General features: G+C 31.8%; 2 protein-coding genes and 1 pseudogene across 5 annotated transcripts in view; 2 read left to right on the forward strand and 1 right to left on the reverse strand.

Annotated features, from left to right (window-relative positions):
* LOC128183730 (uncharacterized) overlaps positions 1-18,134 on the forward strand; it is a 555,994-nt gene that overhangs the window by 210,311 nt on the left and 327,549 nt on the right. The gene's annotated exons all lie outside the window — the stretch shown is intronic.
* The window catches only part of LOC128183731 (beta-1,3-galactosyl-O-glycosyl-glycoprotein beta-1,6-N-acetylglucosaminyltransferase-like), a 440,095-nt gene that overhangs the window by 198,065 nt on the left and 223,896 nt on the right, over positions 1-18,134 (reverse strand). The window lies entirely within an intron of this gene.
* LOC128183743 (uncharacterized) lies at positions 3,958-7,163 on the forward strand (annotated as a pseudogene).

Below are 18,134 nucleotides of genomic sequence, written 5' to 3' on the forward strand. Positions count from 1 at the left end.
TTCTAAGGCTACGACCCACGAAATGTATAGTTCTAGGAGAATTTCACAGTCTATTCACATTTTACTAACATTTGTATTTTACTAATTTGTTTTTATGTATTCTTTTAATGATGGTAAACTTATAAGCGCTTATTTTCACATACGTAACACTAATCCATGTCGGTAAATGTGCTTTCTTTGTGTTGTGTTTTACTGACAGTTTTAAAAGTTTTTCACTATTTTCAACTGTTCAGTTCAAACATTTATCAATCTTCTTTTCATTTTGAAATGTCTAAAAGAAGTTGTTGCCTTAAGGATTACGTTTACTCAGCGTTTTAGTTGACACACACGGGTCGCCGTAGAATTTAATGTTGTAAAACCATTGAGTCGCAGTTTAATAAATATTGTACAAATAAAGTTATATAAGTGTTGTTGTTCAAATATTACATTTAGCTGAATATTTATATTCATATCTGTTCAATCTGAAAAGAATTAGTCGCTGTTTACGACATGCCGTAAATTTCGCGGCCAATGTAAACAGTTGTCTGTCAAATAAATGGCGAGATGGAAACGGCAGGGGTTTTGTAAACAAAACGAAAAATACAAGAAGGTAACAGAAAACTAAAATGCAGATGGAAACATCTTCAAGAGCCAGAGGACCATTCCTATTCCAGCACAGACCGGTCTCAAACTTCTTACGAAGACACAAACGAACCTAACGTTGATTCTGTAAATCATCAGATCGAGGTGCCCAGACCAGCAGGGTGTAATGTCATATTTAATGCAGAAAATTCAGGGTAAGCACAAGAAAATTGTCCAATTTTTGTCAGCGGGGGAGGTTTCCTTGAATTATCATGTTCATGATAATTATTTACCATATGTTCTATACTATAAAAAAAAAGTGACAGCTATAAACTGATAAAATTACACAAGAAATATATATTTAAAAGGGTTTTTGTTGTTATTTTCTTTTTTTTTGGGGGGGGGGGGGGTCAAATTTTGAAGAAATTCATATTGGTTAAATAAAGATTTAATATGCACTTTTTGACATACATATTGAAATAGCTTTTTGGCAAGTCATCTGTTAAATTTAGCCTAATATTTCCAAGTATAACATAACACAAAGATATTTTTAAGTGCTCTACTACATATCTTTTGCAATATACAAGTCATAAAATCTTACTTTGGATTGTGAATATCTGATCTCAAGAACTGAAGGTAACAATGCATGGATAAATATTTAAATTATGATGCAAAAAAGCTAGAGAAATTATGAATTTATCAATCATTCAATCCAAGTCTTTTCAAATTAGATCAAGGGATTATTTTTTAACAATTCAAAATGTTGGTTTTCAATGAAAGAAAAAAAAATTGACATACTTTTGGCACTAGGGAAGAGTGTATGTTGTAAAGAAGTGCATTTACTAAAACTGAGAGCTGAAGTTGTTGAAATGTAAAGTCGGACATTATAAATACCAGAAAGTTATATGCTTTGACTATATATTTAAAAATTAAAAACCATATAACATGTCAGAGAGAGGCCAGTCTCAGAAAAAGAGAGAGAGAGGAGAGAGATAGTCTCGACAGAGAGAGAACGGTGCTTCATTTGATGCAGTTACATGTATTATGTTTATGCTTACATGAAATTCAGAAATTAAAAAAAAAATTAAAAGTGATGAGTTAATCGGTATAACTTAATTATTGTCAGATAATAGTCTGCATTAATTTTTAAAATCATTCTCAGGTTGGTCTAAATTCTATAAACTTAATTTACATGTATGTCTGAATACATAATATTGAGCTGATTGTAATATAGCAAGTTCAATTTTCTAAAAAAAAAATTAAAAATTACATGATTGTGTAAAATTTTATGTGTAAATTAGATAAGAACTTGTGTAACCATGCATGCACATTTTGATCACTCAATTGATATGACTCAAATTTTAAAAAAAAGGATATAATTATACTGTTTCATATAGCACGTACATTCCCTAAACTGACTAAGTTTTTTTCCTAATACAAATACAAGTATATCATACCAAAAAATCAGCATAAATGTACACACACACACACACACACACACACACACACACACACACACACATATATATATATATATATATATATATATATATATATATATATATATATATATATATATATATGTGTGTGTGTGTGTGTGTGTGTGTGTGTGTGTGTGTGTGTGTGTGTGTGTGTGTACATTTATGCTGATTTTTTGGTATGATATACTTGTATTTGTATTAGGAAAAAAACTTAGTCAGTTTAGGGAATGTACGTGCTATATGAAACAGTATAATTATATCCTTTTTTTTAAAATATATATATATATATATTATATTTAGATATGACACATCATGGAGGGAAGGGAGACGAGTGGTTGAGCTTGGGGTTCTGGCTGATGGATTAGCTGGATGCAAAGAATGCGGACTTCCACTGCAGTTGTCTCACACCCAAGGCATACGTGATTGTGGCCTAGGAAGCTTCCTCCAGGTTAGATGTCGGAATTTATGGTGTGGTCATGTGAATGTCATTCCAACAGGAAAACGCCATGGTCGCATTTGGGATGCTAACACCAAGTTCGCCACAGGTATAGACAAAATCACTATTGAGTTTAACAAGTGGATATATACTGATACTTACAATGTGCATGCAGATAAAATATAATTATATAAACAAATATAAAATCATATTTTTATGAAATGATATCTTTATTTTGATCACAAGTAGGTGATATAAGATATCCCATTGTAAATGGCTATGAATTCCAGTAGGATGAAAAGAATAAATTTATATATTTAGATTATACATTTGTGAATTTTTTTTAAATTAAAAAAAAAATATTCAATAGGAATGATTCATACTGGAATTGGCCCAGCCCAGATTAATGGCCTTTTAACAACTTTGAACATTCCTGCCATAAGTTCAAAGACCATTCAGAAAAGACAGATGGAGACAGGGTCAGCCATCGAAGAAGTTGCAGAAGACACTATTCAAAATGTTTTACAAGATGAAATCCAAGCAACAGCTGACTATGTATTAAATTATAATTTTAAATGAATTTAATTGTACTTCCAGTTTTTATAATAATGCAGTGCAACATTTACAGGAAATAAATCATAGACCTGTATAATTGTGTTCATGGATTTCCACAAATTATAATTGTACAGAACATGTAAAATTTAAAATGGAGAAATTGCAACATTAATTGTTATGCTGTTTTATTTTACTTGGCTTTCTTTTCTTTCACAGAAATGAAGGAGCAGAAGAATTAACTGTGAGTGTAGATGCTGGGTGGCAGTGGGCGCTCATTTGATAGTCTCTCAGGTAAGCATTTAATGAATTGTCGATATATGTAATGACAAAATATATATTTGTTTTGAGCATGCAACCCCTTTTCATTATTATCTTGTTTCTAATAATAGGACATTGTTCGATGATTGGTGCACAGACTGGGAAAGTACTTGGCTATGAGGTTCGCAGTAAGGTGTGCAGAATATGTCAAAGTGCTGAGAGGAATAAGAAAGAGGCAAAGGATCATGACTGTAGACAAAATTGGCAAGGTGTGTACTGTATTAAAACCATATCAAAGTACGTCAAGTAATAGAATTTTAAGGGTCAGCAGTATTCAGTGACACTTACATGTATGTGTGGTTCTGGCATTTAGATTATATAGCCTCAAATATATCTCACATCATGGTAATTTATAAATAATAAACAGATGTATAGTATATATATATATATAATATATATAAAACATATATATTCCGAGTTCACTTATAAGGATTTTGCCAGAATAATAATGTAAAATAAAATAGTCACCAAGATGTTCTGTACATAGATATTTTTAAAAATACTAGACTTTGATGAACACTGCTCAACTATAACAATGTGCATAGATTGCAAATCAAATCTCATTTCCTAAATTGTGCACATGAAATTTCTTGTACTTTTAGGAAGTTCGAAATCTATGGAGCAGAGTATGGTGGTCAGTATGGTGAAGAAAAAAATGAATGAAGGAATTAAGGTGTCCACAATCATAGCAGATGATGACACTACCACCATCTCACGACTTAGACAAAATGTGAATCCGGCCATTCAAAAGAAAAGTGACAGAAACCACATAAGGAAAAATTTTTCCTCTTGCCTCTATGATTTAAAGAAAAAGCACAAGTTATTGTCTACACGAATTATCCAATATCTTCTAAAATGCTTCAATTATCTGCTTGCTCAAAACCAAGGGAATCCAAATGGAATAGAAAAGGCGCTTGATGCTCTCTGGCAACACCCTTTTGGAAATCATGAGTTTTGCAGTGATTCCTGGTGTCCCCATATCAATGATCCGCAGCAAAGATACTCCTCTCTGCCATATGGGAAGCCACTAACAGATTCACAGCTGCAAGATTCTCTTCACATGTTATGCAACCAGTGGAAGCAGAATAGCTATAAGCTGTCAAGACTGGGAAGCACTCAACCAAATGAGTCTTTCAACAGGTCTGTGTCATTGAAAGCTCCAAAAAACCATCATTTTAGTGGCTCAGCTAGTTTGAATTACAGGGTAGCAGCAACTGTGGCAGAAAAAAATTCAGGAGATTCTTACCTCATAGCAGTAAGTATATATTCAAATTTTGACCATGTTGACAAAGTTCAATTAAGAAATAAAGAGCATGCAATGTTAAAAAGTTCACCAGGATATGAACTTGGTTGGTCACAAGATCAAATCCTAGCTGTGAAGTTCAAAGGGCTTCTCAGTAGATATGATCACATACCAATCAAGTTCATATCCTGGTGAACTTTTTTAACATATTGCTCTTTATTACCTATATTTTTGTGTGTAAAAGGCAAACTATTCAGAATCATTAAAATAACTATGTTTTTAATACCGGTACTTACAATAATGCAAGCGGTAATTAAGCACATATGTCATTATCATTATGACGTCATGAAAAACTTCACACCAAATGTTTACGTTCTTCTGTAGGTTCATATAAGGAAACATATTTGCAAATGTAAATATACATGTATAATGTTAAAGTTATAAAGTAACATTTTATAATATATGTAATTCTGTTAAACAGGTGAACAAAAAAATTGGATTATCTCCTGGAAAGTTCACGAAAAGGCTATGCTCCATCAGAGAGTCACAATCTAGGAAGAGGAAGGCGATTGCGAAATCCAAGGAAGCTAAGCGAAGACGTCTTGAGCTAAAGGCTAGGAGGTGATATCAATTAACTAAAATATGCATACATATATATATGCATATGAACTACTCTATTTCCCTTGAGATATACATTAAGCCTGAACATTGCTGTTTATTACTACTGTTAGAAATGAATGCTTTTGCTGTTCTATAGGATAATTACCAGTACATTGTATACTGTATAAAGGCACATATTTTCAAATGAAAATATATATACTAATAAGTCCGCTTTCTTCATTAAGATCCCAGAGTACTGCAAGCAAAGAAATTCAGGAGGGCTCTACTTATAAGCCTGGCATAGGTTTAGCTCCTCTCCATTCTATTTCCACTGCAGAAATTCCAGGCCCAAATGTAAAACCTCAGATGGAAACGGTAGTTGTTGAGGATCATGCTCTAGTTCTATTTGATTTGGAAACTACAGGACTAGGTAGTCATACATAAATACTATTATAATTTTATGCTAAGAATTTATTTGTAAAATGTTAATTTGTATAAAACATGTCAAATTCAGTCTATAAGATAGCACCATAATATGAAATAACTAGTCTATGTCAAAATATTGAAAATGCCTTATTTTTAGGTGTGTTTTATAAATAGCTTGTTGACTTGTCACATACTAGGACATCCTTTAATTTATTAAACTAAAAAAATCTAAATGCAATATTTTTAACATATATGCCTTTTTAATTAACCTTTAAATTCTCAGATCTGCATTTTAGTCAGGTGACAGCTTAGGTCCCCAAGCCTCTTGTAATAATATAATACATGTATGATAATTATTGTAATAAGTCTAACATTGGATATGTTTTAATTTTTTTTAGCTCGCACGTCTCATATCATTCAGCTAGCAGCTGTTCATGGTGAGGATAAATTTTCAGCCTATGTCACCCCTAAGAGACCCATAACACCCTCAGCTTCAGAGATATAAACAGGTCTGGTCGTAAGGAATGGAAAACTCTACCACCTACAGAAAGAAGTGAATGCTATTTCTCTGATGGCTGCTTTGGATTCTTTTCTGAAATTCCTTGAAAAGTACAATAGTGTCATCTTAGTTGGTCACAATATTAAGAGTTTTGATTGTCCAGTGCTTTTAAGAGCTCTTGAATCCTGTTCTTTGTTGTCAAAGTTTTCAAGAAAGGTGAACGGATTCTTAGAGACCAAGCTGTTATTTCGGATATCACATCCAAACCAAAACTCATACAGTCAGCAGAGTCTTGTAGCAAGACTTCTTGGTTGTACATATGTAGCGCACGGTGCTCTAGAAGATATTTTAGCATTGCAAAAGTTGGTAGACAAGGTGGATCTATCTGATGTAAAATACAAGAATGCTACATTTTCAAATTGATACGCATTAAATGCTTTGTTGTACCAAAAGGAAGTAGATAAAAATTTTCCTTCCCTACAGATTCTTGTTGAGAAAAAAGTGTTGAGTCTTTGTATGGCGAAAGAAATAGCTGGAAGTGCGTTGAATTTTGATAGTTTGAAACTAGCTCACTCAAGAGACGATAATGGTATTCGAGTATTGTTTACTGAAGTGTGCAGCAATGGTTCTGTTAGGGTGACTAAGTCTAACAAAGTTATTGAAGCAGTGAGCTCATTTTTTTTGTCATTAAATGAGAGTTAGATTTTGTGTATTAATTGTTTAATTAGTGCCTTGTCAGAAGTAAAATGGATTCAATTTCATATTTTATATTATTTAATGTGTTTATAAACAATTAGTATATATCATAGATCTTGTCTATGTCACAGTAAGACTTTAAACGTCATCAACATTTACCAATGACATATTGTAGAAATTTGATATTCTAGATAAATACATGCATATTTTGATGTTTGTATTATTGTTAGAAAAGCCGATTGAATCTGATTTTAATCTATAAGAGGCAGTTTAGTAATTTTGCATTTTCCATATGTGAATTTGATTGTCCACTAAAATGTAATCTTACATGTAATGTTTAGTGTACAACCTTAGTAGCTTAACATGATAATAAGATGTAATTATGATAATTACATAATCATGTATTAGAGCTTAAATATTGATATTTATAAGATGTACTATTGTTGTAACTTTTGTAGAGGTCTGTGTTACATGTTGCTCTGCTCCTAGCTGTTTGTATTTTTTCATTGGATTTTGATTTTGAATCCTGTTAACTTTATAGCTATCACCACATTTCATGTTACTTTTCACGATTTTATTATCAGATTATAAGAATCAACATCTTGTTAAATTTGATTTAGAAATCGACATGTTCTTATTCTTATGCCATGCAGATGTACATGTTATGATAACATTTTTGCATAGAAGATATACTGAATTTATTATATCATTAACAATATACTTTTTTAAATTTAATAACACATTGTTGATAAATTCATTCATGATATATGATAAATATAAACATTTCAAAATATTTTGAAATCTAGAATATTACATATCAGAATGGTTTTTTTTTAATAACAACTGTTTTTATTACCCCAGAACATGTAGAAGTATTCTTAAAGCCGAGGTTGGGGAGCCTTGGAGTCTATAAGTTAACATTATATATACTGAAAAAAATTTGAAACAGGGTGTTTTTACAAATAGCATCATTCATACACCCACTCATTCAGTTGCATGTATATGCACATTACTCTACATCATAATCAAGTACAAAAATCAGCATTTTACAATAAACAAAAATAAAGTACTTTGTAATATCTAAGATCTTAGGGGCAAAAGGCTTAAAATCAACAATCATTATTAAAGGACAGCCTCGCCCATCTTACATGAAATTGCTCTAATTCACAATTTTTCGTGTAAATAAATTTTTCACATTTGTAATAATAAAGTATTTCACGTTTGATTCCAGTAAAGGAGGGTAATTCTTTTCTACTCCTTTTTCTATATATATATGTCTCTTTAAAATACATATTATTATATTGAAAATGTTATAATATTTGTAGTATCTACCAAATATAACATCTATTTTGTTTAATGGTATATCTAATTCAAATTCTTCCTTCATCCAAACTAGTAAATTATCCCAGAATTCACTCACATATTCACATTCCCAAAAAATGATGGCAACTAGTTTCTGCATTACATCTACAAAATGTACATAACTCCGATTCAACTATTCCTATCTTACGTAAATAAGTATAAGTCGCAATAATTCGATGTACAATCCTGTATTGAAACCATCTTAATTGTACGTCGTTAGTTATTTTGAAAAACAATAAGTTTTGTCTTTTCCACCATATGTTATTTACATTCATGTCTAGTTCCTTTTCCCATTTCAATTCTGATTTTGGTTTTTTCCATTTCTCATCAATAAAAATGTCATAAAAGTCTCTTGAGCCTTGTTTATTTTTCCTCATTATCCGTAAAAATTCTGGATAATATGGAATATTTTGAAGAATAATTTCTGTATCATAGTTTAACCGTAACTTTTTAATACAATCTACAATTCCTTAAAAATGTGTAAACGGAGGTTTAATATCATATTGGTTACAGAATTGTTCATATTTCACTATTGTACCATCATTGTTGAAAAAATGTAGTATTTGATGTACACCTTTTAAAAACCATTGCTTATAAAAGACATATTTGTTATTAATACATATAGACTCATTAAACCATATCGGGCTTAAAATAGATAATTTACTGTCAGTACATTTTCTAAGTTCAAAAAATGACAAAAAAACATCTTCCCAAAATAGATTTTTACAAGTTTTTGACAGTTGATATAGTATTTGTCTTCCAACAATTGTCATATTTAAAATATTTGGAAAAGCACTTATTATCAAGTCTTTCCAGCTTGACTGACAAGCGTCATTAAAAAATCTACGTATCCAGGTGATTTTCAAGCTTTTGCAAAAAGAATCAAGACATATCATTCTTAGCCCACCCTTTTCATAACTTTGAATAATGCTACTTTTGGCTACTCTTGATGTTTTTGAATTCCATATGGAATTATAAAAAATTGTTTCAATTTCCTTTATATGTTTTCTTGGAGGATTAGGAAGACTTATTAAGAGATGCGTAAGTTTTGAAAGAATCAAATTTTTAATTACTGTGATACGTCCTGCTGTAGATAGCATTCTTCTAGACCATGCGCTTATTGATAGTTTCATTTCATTGATTTTTGGATTAAAGTTTAAATCGTACATATATGTATTATCTAAGTTTACACAATAAGTAATGCCTAAAAGTGTAAATGATTCCTGAGACCAGTTAACTTTTTCAAAATCCTTGAAATATTCATTTGATTTGTTTGATAAGGGTCCTATTTTTACACACTTAGTTTTATCATAATTAGGTTTTAGTCCTGAGTATTTTGCATATTCATTAACCAAAGAAAGTGCTGACTTAATTGAATTTTTCGAACCTTTTAATAATAACACTGTGTCATCTGCGTATTGTAGTATTTTATATTTTTTGTTCATTACACTAATCCCTTCAATTAATATATTGTTTCTTATCATAAGGCCCATTATTTCCGCACAAAGTATAAAAATATATGGTGAGATTGGGTCCCCTTGTCTACATCCCCTGCCCATATTAAAAAATTCTGAAAATATACCATTTTGTATCACACAAAGTTTTGCATTATTAAATAAAGTTCTTATTGCATTTTGGAAATTCTCACCAAAATTAAGAAATGTTAAAACTTTAGAAATAAATTTCCAAGAGACTGAGTCAAATGCCTTTTCAAAATCAAGTATGAAAATTAGACCTGGGGTATTAGTTTCATTGCAGTATTGTATAATATCATAAAGTAGTCTGGACTTCTCCCCGATATATCTCCCTGCTAAAAAACCTTTTTGATTTTCGTGGATTATGTCAACAAGAATGGGCTTCATACGGCTAGCCAGGACACTTGATAAGAACTTATAGGTTACATTAAGAAGTGAAATTGGCCTCCAATTTTTAAGATATTCTCTGGGTTTTTGTCCTTTTGGTAGGATTGAAATGATTCCTTGTGTTTGTGAGTGAGAAAGGATACCAGAATCAAGACTACATTTAAAGGAATTAAATATATAAGATCCAATATCAGACCAAAAAAATTTAAAAAATTCTGCTGTAAATCCATCTGTTCCTGGTGATTTATCATTTTTAAATAGTTTTAATGCCTCTAATATTTCCTTTTTAGTTATTTCTAATTCTATTTATTTCTCATACTTTCTGTAACTTTTTTTACATCCTTTTCCATAATTACTTCTTGAAGATTTACCTCATCAAGTAAATGATCTTTATTCTCATACAATGACTTATAAAAATTTTTTACTTCATGTAAGATTTCATTTTGATTATTGATCTCTACTCCTTGGTCATTTATTAGCCTAGATATGTTTTTATTTATATAGTTTCTTTTTTCAAGTGCAGCAAAATATTTAGTAGGTTTTTCTCCTTCCTCTATCCATTTGCAATGACTTCTTATTAGTAGTCCATTAAGTTCATATTTTCTTATATCTTCCAACTCTGTTTAAAGTTCATTTACTAAATCTGAATAAAGTTGTGAAGGACACATGTCATACATTTCTTGTAGAGCTTTAATCTGAATGATAAAATCTTTTTTCTTATTTTTTCTTTCTTTAGCTTTAAGTGATGAATAATATATGGATAAGCCTCTGATTTTCATTAGCAATACATCTAAGAATAAATCTTTGCGGATATATAATTCCGCATCAGGCCCTGGCACATATGGAGGCCTTGTATATTCAAAAACTGTGTCATTAATAATTTCTTTGATTTTCAATATATATTCTTTGTCTCTTAACAAAGAGTTATTGAATCTCCAGAATCCTCTACCTCGTTCGAAATCATTGATCTTAAATTCAATATTAATTATTGAGTGATCTGTTCTATAACCTGGAATAATCTTAACATTTCCTAAAATTGACATTAACTCTTCAGATATGAGAAAATAGTCTAATCGAGCTTGTTTTGTGGGATTTCGACGAGTCCAGGTAAATTTTTTTGAAGTTGGGTTATTTACTCTCCAGGGGTCTACCAGATTGAATTTATTTTTAAGATTTTGTATTTCTATCCTATTTTTGGGGTTGTTTTCTTTGACATAATTATGGCAATCTAACTTAAAATCTTGAACTACAATCCAGTCTCCACATAAAATAACGAATTCGTTACCAAATTCTTCTATAATATTTCCAACATTTGAGTAAAAATCTTGATCATCTACATATCAGAATGTTGATGCATATTGTACTATTTGTAAATGAAGTTACGACAGAGGAAATTCTGATTGATTTTTTTTCATTTTTGGAGTTGAAAGCCATTAATTTTTAGTAATATTATTTTTACCAAAGTTGTGTTTATCTACTTCTTAGTGTATTTAAAAAGATTTTATTCAAAAACCTGATTTGATATCCTAATTCATCATTTTGAATTCAGATGTAAAGAATCAGCAAATGTGAGAAGTTGACTAAAAAATTGCACTCTTTCAAGTGGAAATTTCTCAAAAATTTGATCATTGACCCCATATACAAATTATATCAACAGAATAAAGAGGATTTCAACCTTATAAGCCTACAATTTTTATATGGTTCTTATTAGTAGATATGTTTTAATTAATGGTGGAATTTCAAAAATGACAGAGGAAATTCGGACTTAAATAATTTTTTATTTGTTTATCCACATTTCATTATTTTTTCATATATGAAATCACTGACACTATTCTACCACTTTTCATCTACAAAACAGTTTTTCTTAACGCTAATATTTTGCTGAAAAGGAAAAAATTGACCATTGTGTCAAAATTAGATGAATTTTGCGGGAAAACTTCGGAGGCCAGTAGCGCGAAAAGTAGATCATTGACCTACTTATCTCAACTTGAAAAATGACACCCCTGATAGAGTTCTTTAATGCACTATTGTTGGTTTTTTGTTCCTATTAGTAGAATTTTTGCGCCCTCTGAGTAAACGTAATCCTTAAAGGCTGTACAATCAGCTGGTATTCTCTGCAAAAATGGAGAGAACAGTTTTGTTCATCTCACAAAACGAATTTCGGAACAACGAGATGCATTTGTGAGCCTCCATTTGTTCTCATTCCTTTTCCAACTACAGCAAAAGACCCCCATGCACGAGCTATATGGGTGACAAATGTAAATCGTCTGTCAGGTAACCGTAACTGGGAACCAGATTCATACTACTCTAAGGTGTGCTCACACCACTTTGTAGATGGGAAACCAACATTTACTGAACCCCTACCCCACTCTACACATGGGCCTTTCTGATGATGTGAAGCAGGGAAGAGTTCCACCAAAGGAGAGAAAAGATCCCTCTTTGGCAAAAAAGAAAAGGACATTTTTTGATGAAACAAAAGATGACTGTCAATTTGATAAAGATATACAAAGTGTTTCTCTTGATCACGATAACTTAGAAGTACATGGACTACATTCACCGCCCTACATAATATTCTTAAACCCAAGCTGGTAAGTATAAGGTATTGGATAGGTCCACCTTTTGACTGCAATACGCTGAAACACAAGATTTAAAGAAAAGGACTTTTATCTTCTAAGGACGAGTTGCTTTTGATATTGATGAAAATCCGTCTTGGGTTACTAGATGAAGATTTAGCATATAGGTTTTCTATTTCTGTTTCATATGTTTCCAGAATATTTACTTCTAAGTAAATTTCTTGGCAAGCTAGTTTTCAATCCTCCAAAAGAAGTTGTACGTGCAAATCTGCCCCCCCCCCCATTCAAAACCCAAAGATACTCCTCTTTTCGACACATCATTGATTGCTCTGAGGTTTTCATAGAGAAACCATAAAGTATGACGGTTTCTAACCAGTGCTGGAGTGATTACAAGCATCAATATACCGCCAAATTTCTGGTAAATATCACACCTGCAGGAATGATCAATTTTGTGTCAAACTTTTAGGGTGGTAGGGCCAGTGATAAGTGCATAACAATAAACTCTGAGTTTCTTGATTTAATACCCCATAATAGTGTTATGGCAGAGAAAGGGTTCAGCAGCCTTATCGAGGAGCTGACTCTTCATCATGCAAACTTGCTTATTCCACCAGGTAGACATGGCATAGACAAATGACTGACTTGATGTGCAAAAAACAAAAGAAATAGCAAACAGGAGAATATATGTCGAATAAGCTATAAGACGCATTAAATTCTCCCGCTTACTGAAATTTGAAGTTGCTGTAACAGTTCGTCAGCATTTTGATGATATTCTCAAAATTGTTTGTGGCATATGCAATCTTTATCCACCTCTTCCTAGGTATGATTGAAAACAAAACAAAACATTGAGAAATTTGTTTCTATCCAAAAACAACTACCAGGTATACAATAACATGCATTTTAAAATCTTGTGATAACAAGCATGGCTATCAAAATTCACATAACTACATGCATATAACATTTTGTTTATGAATCTATTACAAATTGAATTAAGCAATTTCCAAAATGTTAATGTGCATCAGGAGAGAAATAGCAATCAAGAAATGATATAAAATTTGCTACTGTACACATGTAAGAATGTATTAAGAAGACTGAATCTTTAGAACCAGGTTAGATTAGGGGGTGGGGGGGGGGGGTTGAATGTGGAGTATAAACATTTATAATTTGAATCATTTATTGTTATTTTTTTTTAATTTGTCAATGAATACTAGTTATTGATCATATCTGATCATATCTCAATAGATCATTTGTCAATTATGCAAGGTGTAATGTACTTTTTTTTTAAGAATAACATTTTTTACCAGTTTATAAAATTTTTAGACACCCAAATTATATTTTGATTCTAATAGATCATTCGACAATTAAGGGGGGGGGGGGGGAGAGAGAACAGTTCATATTTGAGTTTGTTTGGGGGTGGGGGTTCCAAGTCATATATTTGACAATTTTTTATTGTAATTTAAAATAAGACTAAGCCATACTACAGTCATGAACGTGAATAGTATAGAACAAAACACAAACTAATACATGTATATATACATAGGAAGTATTACAAAACATAGATGATTGATCTATATCTGGGTTCTTAAATTGAATCATATATCATGTACATATTATATTATTGTATCTTTGTTCAAGACATTTCAGATGGTATGTAGGTCATGATCCCAAGTGCTCTTCTTAAAATTAACAAATATCGTAAAAACCATTAAGATCCCCACCTTAATCCTAAGATATTATTCCTCCTTAGGTCATGTCGCATCAGATCATTATGGCATGTAAGTCATGACCCTAAGGGGGTCATCCTGACCCCCTTAGAATCAGAAATTGTCAATTATCTTTAATTTATTGATGTTTGATGATCCTATATCTATTTACCGGGTAATCTTTATTATTAACTCTCCCGAATGAAATTTGGAGACTTATTGGTTTTGTACGGTTCTTAATACATGTATTATTATTCTTCGTCTTCTTCTTTTTCTTCTTTCCCACTCTGAACTTGTTTCTCAGAAATGGCTGAACAGAATTGTACAAAACTCTAGGATATGATAGGCCTGCATATGTAGTTGTGCACTCTGGTTTGATTTTACTCATTTGTGGTTAGACAACCACTTTTCGGGGGGGGGATTATATTGAACCTTGTAGGAAGAATCGTAGACTCTATTGAAAATGGTAACTGGGGGATGGGTGTGTCTAACATTGAACCTTGTAAGAAGAATTGTAGACTCTATTGTAAATGGTAACTTGAAAACGGACAAAGATAATAATATAGGGTTTTCATAATCATTATAATATTGACTGTTACTGGCAATATATAGGGTTTATTAGATCTGGTCCCTTGGGTCATGCCCACCCCCCCCCCCCCCATGAATTTAAAATTACCATATATCTAAGATGCTGTTATAATCATGACCCCTAAACCATATATATTCATGTTTCTGATGTCAAGGGGCATCAAATGTTATGTAGGTCATGGGCCCTGTGGGTGGTCCTGACCCCCTCAAACAGCAAGTCCCTTAATATCTTCAAAACAGTTTAGATCCCCACCCTTAAACCATATATATTCTTGTTTCTTGTGTCAGGGGCATCAGACGGTATGTAAGTCATGGGCCCCTGGGGTGGTCATGACACCCCTCGAACAGGAAGTGCACGAATATCTCGAAAACGGTTGAGATCCCTATTCCATAACCATATATATTCTTGATCCTTAAAGGGCATCAAAAGGTATGTAGGTAATGGGCCTCAGGGTTAAATTAAATTTTTCAAAACTGTAATGCACATCTATAGAACAGTTCCTATCATATCCTAAGATATGATGTGTCTATCCATTAAATCATAAAAGGAGTTTTAGGATCTATGTCTTTTTTAAGTGATAAACGTCAATTTTCTGCTACTTTTTGACTCCCTGGATGAAATTTAAATTTTTAAAACCTTACTGCACATCTATAGAACACTCCCTATCATATCCCGAGATATGATGTGCCTATCCATTAAATCATAAGAGGAGCTCTTGGATCTATGTTTATTTTAATGATAAACGTCAATTTTCTGCTACTATTTGACTCCCTAGATGAAATTTAACTTTTTAAAACCTTATTGCACATCTATAGGACAGCCCAAATTATAACCTAAGAGATGACGTAGCTACTCCAAAAGTTGTAAGAGGAGTTCTGGGAACCATACTTTTTTTGCAAAAAAACGTCATTTTTTGTTGCCCACTGATCCCCTTAATAAAATAAAAATTCTGGAACCTGATCACACTTCAATATGACACCCCCAATCATATTCTAGAAGATCATTTGGCTACTGCCAAAAAAATGACGTTTTTGAAACCAGTTTTTTTTGTAAAAAAAAAAACACGTCATTTTTCAGCCATTAAATGACCTCCAGGACAAATTTGAAAATTCCGAAACCTTATTGCGCATGTATAGGATACCCTAAAACATATTCCAAGAGATGATTTATCTACTTGAAAAAACGTCTTTTTTTGCCAATTATTTGACCCCCCAGAACTAACAGAGAATTTTTAAAACCTTTTTACAAAACAACATGATACCCAAAGTCAAACTCCAAGAGTTGAGTTTGCTGGTTTATAAGATGTAAGAGCAGTTTGAGAAAGTAAAACGTGGCAGACGGGCGGACGGACGGAACAGGGTAACAACAATATACCCGAACTTTCTTTAGAAATGCGGGTATAACAAATCTGAACTCGCTGCAATATATGTGTGTACAGAATCAAGACAAATACCACATTCATCTGATTTAACATTCTTATGTGCATCACAAAATTCTTGTTAGTAAACACTCTTTGCAACTGGTTCCATTTCTCGACCATATTTAAGGTACTTAATGTTGGGGTTCATTTTTGTATACACCATGATACATGTATGTTTAACAAGCGGTTTAACATTGAATTAACTTTGTATGAATGGAATAAAAATTGGGGGATGTCAATCGACCATTTCTTATATCATGCCACATACTGTTGGAGGACTGGCCCATTGTATTATTACTGATATATGTAACTGTAGAGGCGGGGATCTTGACACTCATATCAGATTGTTCACATGACGAAATCATACATTCCATATAATATTGCTTAATATCAAATGGACCACAATCTTCATTGATGGTATCTACTTGGAGAGCATGTGGTTCCTGCCCCTTGGCTTGGTTAGGTGAATCAACATCAGGCCTATAATAAAATGCATTTTTTTCTTTCAGAAAAGACTTACTTTAATTTATTTAAAAGATTTTTAAAGAATAAGTTTATCTAAAATATTTGTTACTTTAAATTTGTTTAAGGTTCTTAGGGAATAAATTTATTTATAATATTTGTCATCTTATTTTGCGTGTTATTTTAACCTTTTTTGGTTCCCGAGAAATCTTGTCAGATGGAAAGCTTTATTTCCATAATAAATATGTTTGATTAAAAAGAATCATTATTCACAAAAAAAAAATATATAGTGTTGTAAAGAACACTAGTCAGTGGTGTAATTTATGGTTGTATACCTTTGAATAAACAAGCATCTGGCAAGGATTCCCTCAGTGCATCCGCAAAAGTTACAAAGAAGTTTTCATCCCCATTATCTTCTGGCAACACATTAAATGTGTTCTTCTGATTTCCATTTTAAGTTCTTGTTTTTCCTTTAAGATAATATACTTACAATTACTTTTTTAATATATGTACAGTACGATTAACTACGTGAATCATCTTCAGAAAATACAAACCCACAATGTGTTCAAATAAAAAGCCTTTACTACAGCTTTCCAAATGATATTTACATAAAACAAATATATTTTGCTAACTTCTCGGTAATGATTTTTGCATCTTTGATTTGTTCACTGAATTTAACATGTAATTTTGAGTTGACGACCACATGTATATCATACCAGTTTTTCCATGCTTAGATCTCTTACATGCCGTGTCTTGAAGCATAGTCGGCTCTAGTGGTCGCTCTTTTGACACAACCCATTCACATTTGTTAGATGTACAAGATGTGTACTCCATCTTGTTAGCATATTCCACCCGAAAAAGTAATCCAGCGACATGATGACATGTTTGACCGTACCTGTGTTTAAAAGCAGAAAAAAGTACCAATCAAAGCTTTACAACAAAGATAGTAGTTTTTCAATGCATACGCATTTTAATAATCATATATGTGTTATAAAATTTATTTTTCAAGCAAAACTATAGCAAGTAAAAGTAAACCAATTTTAACTTGATTTTCTTGCAAGCAATTGCAGTTAATATTAATTGTAAATGCAGTTATAAATATATAAATACTCTAAAGTTGCCTTTTTTGAGGCGAGCAGATTGAACAATCAGTGTCACAAAGTTTGTAACTAGACAAAGGAATACTGCATAGATGTAATCATAATCAATCAATCTATCCCATGACTTATTTTTGAATAACAACTCCAGTCGTATTCTATCACACAACATATAAGTTATGTGTAACTTGTTAAGAGATGTATGCAATGTTGTATCAAATATGTCTAAAATGTAATGCTTACCCTGCTGTACA

Source organism: Crassostrea angulata, chromosome 5 (assembly GCF_025612915.1).
Source record: "Crassostrea angulata isolate pt1a10 chromosome 5, ASM2561291v2, whole genome shotgun sequence".
NCBI classification, from domain to species: Eukaryota; Metazoa; Mollusca; class Bivalvia; order Ostreida; family Ostreidae; genus Magallana; species Magallana angulata.